Source organism: Ochotona curzoniae, unplaced genomic scaffold (assembly GCF_017591425.1).
Source record: "Ochotona curzoniae isolate NIBS_2020 unplaced genomic scaffold, NIBS_Ocur_1.0 contig_883, whole genome shotgun sequence".
Classification (NCBI taxonomy): domain Eukaryota; kingdom Metazoa; phylum Chordata; class Mammalia; order Lagomorpha; family Ochotonidae; genus Ochotona; species Ochotona curzoniae.
Window position 1 is genome coordinate 56,926,676 of NW_024466599.1, and position 8,765 is coordinate 56,935,440.

The window sequence follows — 8,765 nt, forward strand, 5'->3', positions numbered from 1 at the left end:
CTGTGCCATTATTTACTGCCTCCTGGGACGTACTCACAAGAAACTGAATTGCAAGTGTAGAAGCCAGAATTGAAACTAGCGCTCCAATATGGGTTGTAATCTCCCAACCGGGTTGCTTCACCTGCTGTGCCACAATGCTTGCTCCTCTTATACTTAAGTCTCACAGATCTTGTCATCAAAATATTTCCTGCTCAAAGTTCAACCTCTTCCTAGGTGTCTATTCAAGTATATACTTTTTTTTTTTTCAAAGCTGCTGTGATTGTAACTTTCTGACATAATTTTAGGATGAACCTCTTATCAGAAATCATTTATAAATGTTACCCACCATTCATAGTGTTTTTTGTACACCATTAATTATTTTCTTTGCTACCTAGTAGCTTTTAAGTATCATTATGGTATATATGTATGTATTTGTCTGTTCTTCATGGCGTATTCATGTAGTCATTGATAAATCCAAGATCATGAAGGTTTTCCTTTATATTTTCTTTCTACTCTTGAAAATTTTACCTTCATTTTAAGCCTGTATTTTATTTTGATTTTGTGATTATTGAAATTGCATAAATTGTGCTACTAAGAGTTCATAGGGAGAGTGCTCTAAAATGCCCATAGTGGGCCATTGTTTGTTTCCTCTTCTGCAGAGAAGCACCAAAATACATTATGACTACATTTTTTTTTTAAGATTTATTTTTATTATTTTTTTATTGGAAAGGCGGATATACAGAGAGGAGAGACAGAGAGGAAGATCTTCCATCCGATGATTCACTCCCCAAGTGAGCGCAACTGGTCGATACCATGCCGATCCGAAGCCAGGAGCCTCTTCCGGGTCTCCCACACGGGTGCAGGTTCCCAAAGCTTTGGGCCGTCCTCGACTGCCTTCCCGGGCCACAGGCAGGGAGCTGGAAGGGAAGTAGGCTGCCGGGATTAGAACCGGCGCCCATATGGGATCCCGGGCGTGCAAGGAGAGGACCTTTAACCACTTGCGCCACCATGCTGGGCCCTATGACTACATTTTAAGTAATCATGTGAGTGTAAGAAAGAGAATGCTGTAGCTCAACATGGGAGACGCTGGACAACACAGGACACAGATGGCAGCATAAACAGTGTACCAAGTATTATGGCAACCAGGATCCCAGACACACAGACAGGGGAATTTCCCACTGCAGGGATAAGGACATCAGACATATCACTGGCGTGTCATCCTTGCACAGGGGCCATTCTAATCTTCTCTGTATCGTTCCAATTTTAGTATATGTGCTGCCGAAGTGAGCACTATCACTGGCTATTAGAGGGATCCACAGTCATTCACAGCAGAGGTCCAAGCCCAGCAAGGGAAACTGACTGCAGCACACATGATTGCTTTGCTCTAGTGAAGGGAATAATATTGTCTATCGTTCAAATTCCTGATCGTATGTTGTCTGAGATTTATAAAGAAGTCACGATGAGATTCATACTGCCCTAGGCGATGGAAACCTTTGTGTGTTCCATTTCTGATTCAGCTCTTGGTTAATGGTCTGTGATGAACAACACAAGGTGGCCTGAATGCTTGTGTCCCTCCTGCCCACATAGGAGACATGATGAGACTGCACACTCCTCATTTTTGGCTTGTGTATTCTAGCTGTTGTAGGTGTCTGGGGAGTGGCCAGGCTAATAATTTCTCTTTCTCTCTGATGCTCTCTCTCTTTCTTGCTCACCCTCTTTCGCCCTCCTCCATCAGTCTGTGACTTTGAATTTCAAAATAAGGTAATTTATAAAAATCAAAATCACAGCATGGGCATTTGGTGACATTTCACTGTGTGGGCCAGGCTAGCACTTATATTGGAGTGCCAATTTGTGTTTCTGTGACTCCACTGCTGATCCAGCTCCCTGCAATGCAATTGGGAAAGCATAAAATGATGGTTGAAGGACCCAGATGGAGTTCCAGGCTGTTGGTTTCAGTATGATCCACCTTTAGTAGTTGTGTGCATTTGAAGAGTGAACCAGTGGATGGAAAACCACTGTATCTCCCTCTCTGCATCATTAATACTTCCTTTCAGATAAATGAATCTTTCAAAGATTGAAACCACATAAATATTGGCTTTCACATATCATGATGGCTATGCAGACCGAGTCTGGAAAAGGATGTGCAGACATTTGAATACTTGCACTTGGTTGGTGAGAACAAAAAAATTGCATAACTGCTATGGAAAGAGTGTGGGGGTTGCACAAAAAGTTAAACATAGAACCCACCTTAGGACCCCAATCAGTAAGAGATATTAATGCCCTTATGCCCATTACTATATAAAATAGCATAGATGTGGACTCACTAAAATATCTATACACAGATGAGTGATTAAAGAAAAATGTTGCATGTATATACAATGTAATATTGTTCTGCCTTATAAAAGGGATGCATTCAAGGTAAATGATGTGAGTATAAACTGGGGAAGATATGCTAAGTCTAATAAATCCATCAACAAAACAAGTGCTAAAGGATCCCACTCAGGGAATTTCTTCTGTTTATTTTTTAAACAGATTTACAGAATGGTGGTTTTTAGGGATCAGGGAAAGGGAGAAATGAGTAGTTAGGAAACAATGGGCATAAAGTATATATTAAGTGAGAGATTAAGCTATATAGATAGGTTGCACAATGTTCTTCCTAAACTACCAATAATGTGCTGCAATTAAAATTTTATTAAGATGTGTATTGCAAATTAAGTGTGCTCATCACATTAAAGTTAACTAAATGGGGATACTGTCAAAATTTTCTTAGACTATTTAGTTCACCATACCACCTTTTTTTGTGCTGATCCCAAGACTGTGGCTGTTTGATGATTAAATATTTCCATAGATATAGATATCTGACATTGAATTCTCTTTATACTATTCCATTTGGAGAAGAAAAATAAAAATTGATTCAATGTAACAAGCGTTTTTTATTCATATTATATGTTTTAAATATTACTTTTACAAGTTTCAAAGACAATATTTCTGGACTTAAAAATACAGACATATAAACCTTTCAGATAAAGTTACTGGAGTTATTTTGGGAACAATTTCATAGTCTTATACCAGCATGAGCAACTGAACAGGAGAGTGTTTAATTTTACAGGATTTTTGACAAATCAATATTAACGCTCATTCTTATTTTGTTAATTTTTATAAAAATAGGCCATTGGTATAGTCATTCATTTGTATTTGTGCTGATAGTATAGTTAGCTTATAGAACTCGTTATCATTAAAATTATAGCTTTCACATGTACCATTGATATTTTCCCCATTTTATTTTATTCTATGACCATTTTTTTGCATTGATGCCATTATGTCTCATCTTTCTCTGTCTCCTCCGACCACCTAACTACTTTAAAATCGCTATGATTTTATGAAATTCACTCACGTATCACATTATTATTCAATTATTTATGTTAACTAACTCTGGCTGCCATAACCAAATGCCATGGACCAAGATGCAGAAATAATAAAAATTTCTTTCCTAACAATTCTGGAGGTTAAAATTCTGTAGTTCAGTGTCAGCAGGGTCAGGATCTTGTAAGGACTCCGCTTGCAGAGAAGTGCCTTCTGAACACCTTCTCACAGAGAGATAAGACTTCACTGGCTTCCTCTACCTATCAGGCCATGAGTGTCATCAAACAAGGACAATAACAGTATCATCCAGTTTACCTTTGATTGCATCCTAGCATCTTTTCTCTGAGGGCAGTTATATTCGAGGCTAGGGTTTCAACACACACATTTGCAGTATGGAGGGGAGGGAAGCACAGTTTAATACCTAAGCAGCATACAAGTAAGCTCTCAGAGGGATAAATGTACAGAGTGAGTAACTCTGCCAGTGAAGCCCACAATAGGAGCAGAGTTTTTGAAAGCTGCAGGTGTTAAGAGAGTGGAACCCTGGGAACACAGTGAAATGATCATTGATGTGACAATAGTATTATAAGGAAGTTAACTTCTGATATTTCTTGGGAAATGTTTTCCTTGTTATTGGTCATGTATTTTACATATAGTTACGTTGTACACATAGTTCTTAAGGCAATTTTGCCTGAATTATGGGTAAAACAATTCTATAACAAGCATTTCCTATATTTGAGCATTTTTATGGAATAAGAATAATATCTGAAACCTAATGTATGCTTTTAGAAACATTAGAAAAACAGAAAAACAATAATATTACATTATATAACCAACAGAATGCAGCCTGATTCTATATTGTGGAGGGCTTCATAAAAAATTAGTAACTTTTAATTAATATCAGATGACAAAGGAGATTTTTATAAGAGAAAAGGACATAGGAGAAGTAAATTGCAATGAGCAAGAATCAAACAGTAAAAAAAATTATGATGTTGGTCATAGCGAGATGAGAATAGATGCAATCACTCGCATCCATGGTTACATTTTCATTTTTTCTCCCTCTTAATCAGGATTCTGCGTGGCTAGCTTCTAGAAACTTTGCAGGCTGAACAGTCAGTCTTATCCTCATTGAAATTCCTATGTCATAGACATATTGTTTCAGTTTAGTTTTGCACACTAAGATTCTCTTTTCTGAAAACCGTTTTGCCTTAGAGTTTCTAGCTCTCTCCAATTCATAAACTAAGTTTCTACTGTCTCTATTATGTTGCACCTTTGCTTGGGCCAGGGATGGACTAAAATCCAAATTTACATAAGGCTTAAAAATTAAAGGTCACAAACAACTAATTACCTTCCCTCTGCTTGCAAAATTGAAAGGCATTTGAAATATACAACTTCTGAAAGTTACAAAATGTAGACAGAAAATTCTTAGAAAATGATTTTGATAAAGGAGACAATTGAAGAAAATATGAAAATAGAAATGGGGGAGTCAAAAGGAATTTCCAGCTCTTTCAGGCCTCCCAGTCCCTATTTCTGTGCTTTTCATCACATCATTATTATCTTCTGCCCTTCCTTCTCTCCTTACCATCACTTCTTTGGTTAGTTTATATAGCTTTTTTTTTTTTAAAGATTTATTTTTATTATTGTTTTATTGGAAAGGCGGATATACAGAGAGGAGAGACAGAGAGAAAGATCTTCCGTCCGATGATTCACTCCCCAAGTGAGCGCAACGGGTCGATACTATGCCAATCCAAAGCCAGGAGCCTCTTCCTGGTCTCCCACGCGGGTGCAGGTTCCCAAAGCTTTGGGCCGTCCTCTGCTGCTTTCCCAGGCCACAGGCAGGGAGCTGGAAGGGAAGCGGGGCTGCCGGGATTAGAACCGGCGCCCATATGGGATCCCGGGCGTGCAAGGCGAGGACCTTTAACCACTTGCGCCACCGTGCCGGGCCCTATATAGCTTTTATAACTTGCATCTTAATGTAAGTCATGAATGAACCTGCTGGTGTTGTAATATACATTAAACATTTTCTATGAACTTTATGAAGTTCCTCAATAGTTTATTTTCTTGGATCAATTCACTATTGGTGTGTATCAAACCTACTGTATTAATTAGGAATCATAATATTCAAACTCAGTCAAATGCTATTATTGTAAAAGTAGGAAACTTAGCTATTCTAAAAAACAAACACAAATACATAATGATTAATTATTTAAATAACAGTAGGAAGACACATTCATTGATTTAAATAATTTTTTTAACTTCCTATAAATTTTGGGATTATAAATCTTTACTTCTGCATTTTCTAACCTATTATTTTTATTTGTTTCACTAGGAAAAATGGAAAGACTATAGAAAATTTTATTATGAAATAAACTTCCCAAAGCAAATAAATGGTATAAAAAGAAATAAGCTCTATTTTCCTTGTTTAATTAAGACTAGCTGTTTGATGCTCTCTAAGGATGTGATTGAAGTTAAACCTTATACAAAATTTTTGGAAGTTAAAAATTTCCCAGGGTGAGGCTGTGGATGCACTAAGGTGGACTTTGTCAACTAGAAGACCTTGGAAAAATTTTCTAAATCCTGGAGCAATGAAACCAATAACTTTTCAGAACTATTAAAACCACCCAAGTAATACCCTTGGAACACTCCTCTCCATATTGGGGGCTGTAAGGTGTCATCAAATGACTGTCCCCCATCCCTGGGTGCTAATATAGTTTGACAGGACAGAGTAACTTCCTCCCTTTCCTCCCCAGAGGGCAAAAAAAGTGAAATGTTTGTCCCTCCCACCTTCCTGCATATTTGCCCCTCCCTATATTAGCCAAAAGGTTTACAACAATGACTCTCCCCAGCCTAAGCAAAGCCTCACGTGGCTGTGCATCCCCTCTCAATGATATAAACAGTGTTAAAAAAAAATCAAAAGAAAGCAATATTTCAGTGTAAACAAATGTTCAGTCAGTTTTAAAGAGATTTATATGTCTAGTCTATCATTTCTAAATTTGGGGATTCATTTTGCAAATTTGAGATTCTTGGTCCTATGTATTGGGAATATAGAAGAAATTGAATGTAGAAAAAAGTATTAAGAATAGAAATCAAGTGAGAGAAAAATAATATCTTTGTCATACCTTACTGTGAGATGGCATTGATGGTTTTTTTCTGGAATATGAAGTGTTTGTCAATAAGTTTGTCAATAAGTTCCCGCAAGCATCAGTAGTTGCAGTTACAGAATTGCTTTAGGGATCACAAAACAAAAGGACATAAGAAGCATGTTTATGAAAACAGAAGTATGTTTATGAAAGCATAAACATAGAGCATATGTTTATGAAAGTATGTTTATGAAAGCATGTATGCATGCATATTCTTAGTAGCTGTTAAGATACTAAGAAATAGGTGTGTGATTGAAGATAGAGTACTGGATGGGCTGACCTAGGAAGCCAGGAAATTAATAGTAAAATTCTCAGCTCACAGTAAAATTATTCAGTTCCCATATGTATCTCCAAGCTAGTATGATTTGGGGGATTGGTTTATATTTGAAATTTTTTAAAAAAACAATATATGGTTGTGATTTCTAATGGTCAGAATATGATATATACATCCCCTTTTTGAAATAGCAGGTTGAAGGGTCTCAACATTATCAGGTGGTTTTGCATTTAAAACATTTTAAATTGTGTCATTTCTCTACATGCTCTTTGTAGAATTTCTTAACTTAGTGGAGTGTGAACCCTGTGATTGTGTAGCAAGGTGAAAGCATGTCATTGTAAAAACCAAAAAGATCAAGAAAGAGAAGATTAGATACAGTACCACTATGGTGTTAAATCTGCACTGTAAAATATGTGGTATTTGTTCACCTTAAAATAGGTTTTTAAAATGCTGAAAGCATAGTTTAAACCCAAAATCCCCAAAAAGACACATTGGAATAATCTATAATTGCAGCTTTTCTATTTTACCTTTTCTTAATTTTTAGAAGTGATTAATTCATATACTTTGAAAAACTGTGAAACCTGAATAGAATATAAGTTCTGATTTAGTATGTATTTAATGTATACTCCTCCTTTATGAATCCTAGGGTTACCCATGTTCTTCATTTGCTTTCCTCAAAGCTTTGCAGCAAACTTGATTTCTGATTTAAAGTAACCATTTGATGAAATAGTCATTGCAAAAGCAATTTTCAAAGATTTTTTCATTAAGTAGATGTCTCCATTTAGAACTCTTTGGGGGTATATATTTATAGATAATATCACTTGTTCAGGTCAAGTGAAATGTCATCTTTCCTTCATATTGGAGTGTGTTTATTCTCAGAGCTCTTGTTATCCTTCTAAGCATTGTGATCTCATTACTTCCAGTGATTTTCAAAGGGAATATTAAGATAGCAATGTTAAAGTAGATGCATGTTCAAGTACTTTTCTTAATATGTTAATTGTTGCATTATTAATATCTTTTTATAAATATTCCGAGATTATTCACAATTAAGTTTTTTAATGAACACTAATTTTTTAACTATCAAAATACAGATACAATTGTATAATTTGTTACTAACTCTATGAAAAGGAGCCCAATAACGTAATTTCCATGTGATATTTGATCCACTGAATCCTTAGTCTCTGACCAAACTGTGGAAAAATGGACTAAATACGTATCTCTGACTTAACTTTTGACTGAAATAACATTTATGAGGCAACAGCTTTGAGACATTGAAAAATAGGTAGCCTAGGAGACTTAACACAGAATTGGAAAAGAGAGATTATATTCTGGTCATGGTAACTCATTTTATGAAAAGCAATTAAAAAGACCATTTGAGAATTAGATATTCATATGCAGGGTGGAGCTAATAATGGCTAATGATGTCAGATAACTTTGGAACATAAAAAAAAGCAAGCTATAAGAATCCAAAATGACACCTCTAAAGTACTAGAAGACTTAAGTTGTCTTTTTGAAAAAATACATATTTTTATTGGAAAGTCAGATATATACAGAGGAAGATCTCATGATTCACTCCCCAAGGTGACTGCAACGGTCAGAGCTGCACCAATTCGGAGCCAGGAGCCTCCTCTGGTTCTCCTTTCTGGGTGCAGTGTCCAAAGACTTTGGACCATCCTTCACTGCTTTCCCAGGCCACAAGCAGGGAGCTGAGTGGGAAGTGGGGCTGCCAGGATTAGAACTGTTGCCCATATGGGATCCTGGTGTTTTATAGTTGCTAAGAATGTAAAGGTGAAGTAAACACTTCTCTGAAATCCACAGCTGAAATAATCAATCACTAGCCAACCCAGCACAAAAAGTTAGCTCAGGCAAAAACAAATGCTCATTGAAAATCTGGATCTATGCAAAAAATAAATGTGTATAAGTAAAGTAATTTCTTACATTTCTGTTAAATAAAATTGATAGTTATGATGGCTCCAAATCTTCATTGACACATGAATGGTCATAATTTTCAG

At 36.2% G+C, this 8,765-nt stretch overlaps 1 non-coding gene across 1 annotated transcript; it reads right to left on the minus strand.

Moving 5' to 3' along the window:
* Positions 1-1,167: 1,167 nt before the first annotated feature.
* On the minus strand, positions 1,168-1,270 carry LOC121165441. The gene has a single exon (XR_005885234.1). It is a non-coding gene; the product is annotated as a U6 spliceosomal RNA (small nuclear RNA).
* Positions 1,271-8,765: the final 7,495 nt, after the last annotated feature.